Source organism: Scyliorhinus canicula, chromosome 31 (genome assembly GCF_902713615.1).
Source record: "Scyliorhinus canicula chromosome 31, sScyCan1.1, whole genome shotgun sequence".
Classification (NCBI taxonomy): Eukaryota; Metazoa; Chordata; class Chondrichthyes; order Carcharhiniformes; family Scyliorhinidae; genus Scyliorhinus; species Scyliorhinus canicula.
The window spans coordinates 4,745,318-4,748,467 of record NC_052176.1 but is presented as its reverse complement, the minus strand read 5'-3'; positions in this window follow the sequence as shown (position 1 = coordinate 4,748,467).

Below are 3,150 nucleotides of genomic sequence, written 5' to 3'. Positions count from 1 at the left end.
CTCCAGGCTCGTACAAGTCTGCCCAGCAGGAACCACTGCAGACCCCAACTCCACCCATCGTGCTGTGGTAACTTATTTCCTGGTGGGGGCATCCCAGGGCAATGGTCACCAAAGCATTTCCCGTTGAGAACCCTCCCTCGGCAACCCTACCTTCTCCAGGGAGAGACAGTGACCCAACGACACTCGAGAAGCTCGACACCACCCAGGACAAAGCAGCCCCGCTCGATCGACACGCTAACCACAAACATTCGCTCCCTCCACCCCCCCCCCCCCCCCCCCCGACGCACAGCGGCAGCCGTGTGCACCGTCTACAAGACGCCCCGCGGCCACTCGCCCCTTCGACAGCACCTTCCAAACCCGCCACCTCTACCGTCTAGAAGGACGGGGCAGCAGCAGACGCACGGGGAACACCCCCGCCTGCAAGTCCCCCCCCCCCCCCCCCGAGCCGCTCGCCATCCCGACTGGGAAATATATCGGCCGTTCCTTCACTGTGGCTGGGGTCAAAATCCTGGGAACTCCCTCCCTAACAGCACGGTGGGTGTACCTACACCACACGATTTCTGCGGCGGGTTCAAGATGGCGGCTCACCCACCACCTTCTCGAGGGGCAATTAGGGATGGACTATAAATGGGAACAGGCCATTCAGCCCCTCGAGTCTTTGGTCCACCACGCTATTTACTCCCCCCTATCCCCTCGATATCTTTCACGTCTAGAAATCAGGCGACCTCCATCTTGGACTATGACTGAGGCTCCGCGATCCTCATCCCAAAAAAGAATCGATCCAATGGAGCAGCAACTCCTGGACCATTTAACGCCGGATTCCCCGTCTTCAATCGCATTTGCAACATCCAAACCGTGCGTACGCCCTCCTGAGCCGACATTTCGTTGCCAACTTCCCTGCTCTGCCTCCTGTCGGTCATTGTCCAATCCACCCCACCACCCGCCGAGCACTCCCAGACCCTATTGCCCACCCCCCCACCCACCATCGCCAAACCCCCCCGCCAAAAGTTCAATTTCAACATTGCCAGAGTTTAGAGCAGCCATCGGAAACCCTTTCTTATTTTAACCTGGTGAGCCGTTTCTTTGAAAGAAAAAGGGTGGGATTCTCCGACCCCCCCCCCCTCCTGCCGGGTGGGAGAATCGTCGGGGGTCGGCGTGAATCCACCCCTCCCCCCCCCCCCAACCCCCGCCGTCCTCCCAATTCTCCCGCCCCGCAAAAACCGGCCAGGCGTGAGTCGCGCCGCCCGCCTCGGAGAATGGCGGGGTCCGGAGCGACTCAATGGGCCCCCGGGCTGTCCGGATTCTCCGGCCCGCAACGGGCCGAAGTCCCGCCCGTTCTGTGCCGGTTCGCGCCGGCGTAAATTGGAGTTGGTCCCTTACCGGCGGGACCAGGCGGCGCGGGCGGCCTCCGGGGGCTTGTGGGGGGTCGCGGGGGGGATCTGACCCCGGGAGGTGCCCCCACGGTGGCCTGGCCCGCGGTCGGGGCCCGCCGGTCCGCGGGCGACCCTGTGCCATGGGGGCGCTCTACCCTTCCGCACCGGAGGCCGTGATCGTCCGCAATTCCCGGTGCGGACGTGACTCCATGTGCGCATGCGCGGGGATGACGCCAGCACGCGCAGGTGCTCCCGTGCATGCGCCAACTCGTACCGGCCGACGGAGGCCCTTCGCCACCGGTTGGCATGGCGCCAAACCCCTACCCCGCCAGCCGGAGGGGCGCCAACGACTCCAGGGCAGGCCTAGCCCCTGAAGGTGCGGAGGATTCCGCACCTTTGGGGCGGCCCAACGCCGGAGTGGTTCACGCCACTCCATCCCGCCGGGACCCTCCGCCCCACCGGGTACGGGAGAATCCCGCCCAAAGTGTCCAAGGTAAAAGCTACGTATATTAGTGCACGGGGCCCTTTTGTTGTGCGGACAGAAAGAACATATAGATACATTGCGCCTGTTCCAACGAAACAAAAGTGGCGGCGGCCATTTTCTGGTTCATTCACCCCCAGGGCAATGCCTTGAATTCAAACCCAAGCTTGGCAGTTAACGGTCAGTCACCGGCTAACGGGTGCCCCGTCCTCCATGGCAACGCCTCCTCCAATCAGAATCCACCTGCCAAACAATCAACGCTCTCTCCTCACAAAGTACAAATTGTCGTTCCCTCTGACAACCTTGGTACTCTTGAATCTGAGCCGACGCGTGCAAGACCAAAAGCTTCGACGTGACATGAGCGGTTGACCAAAGAAATGCCCTTAAAAATACCTCCTCTGCGTAGGGATCTTCTCCCCACCCCTCCTGGCCACCGACCCCACCGCTTGAACAGGCATAGAGGCAAATCAGCACACAGCACAATCCCAGAGGCAGCCGACACTGCCCTGGGTCTGTCTTTGTCCTCGAGCCGCATCTTCGACCGCACGCCTGGTGGGTATTTCCGGGAGGTGGGATTGATCCTGGGACTCGGGATCACTGATATTCCTTCCTCAAGCTCCTTTTTGGGGCCTCCTCTTGGCATCGGATGTCCTCGAAGAATTGCGGCTCCTTTAATCAGGAGGTTCCTCCAAGTAGGTCTCTTCTGAGCCAGAGCCTTCCAGGCGTTGAGTTTGATGCTGCACTTCCTAAGGTCAGGGTGTCTTTACAGAGCTTCCTTTGTCCTCTTCTTGATCGGGATCCTTCCTTGAGCTGGGAGAAGAAGATTCTTTGGAAGTTGGGACATCCTAAAAGCACAGGGCCGGCCTAACAGAGTTGGTTTTGGACGATCGTGTCCTCGAGGCCAGTGCTCTTGGCTCCTTCAAGGACGGTGATGTTAGGCCGTCTGTCCTCCGAACTGATGAGGAGAATCCGTCTCAGACAGCGTCGATCTCCAGGACCTTGAGGTGGCGTCTGTACGTAGTCCAGGTTTCTGAGCCGGGAAGATGAGCTGGGAGGGCGGCCGCCTTGTACTCAAGGGTCTTGGTATCAGCTCGGATGTCGCGGTCTTCGAAGACCCATGTCCTTAGGCGTCCGAAAGAGGCGCCCGGGGATTGGATACGGTGCTGGATTTGCGCATCGATGTTAGCCTCAGGTAGGGGCTCCACGTTTGGTGGGGTTTCTCCGTTGATCTTGCTGGAGGGAGGGATCGGATCTGGCCCTGGGGTGGGTCGGGAAAGGACTTGAGTCCTCTTGAGG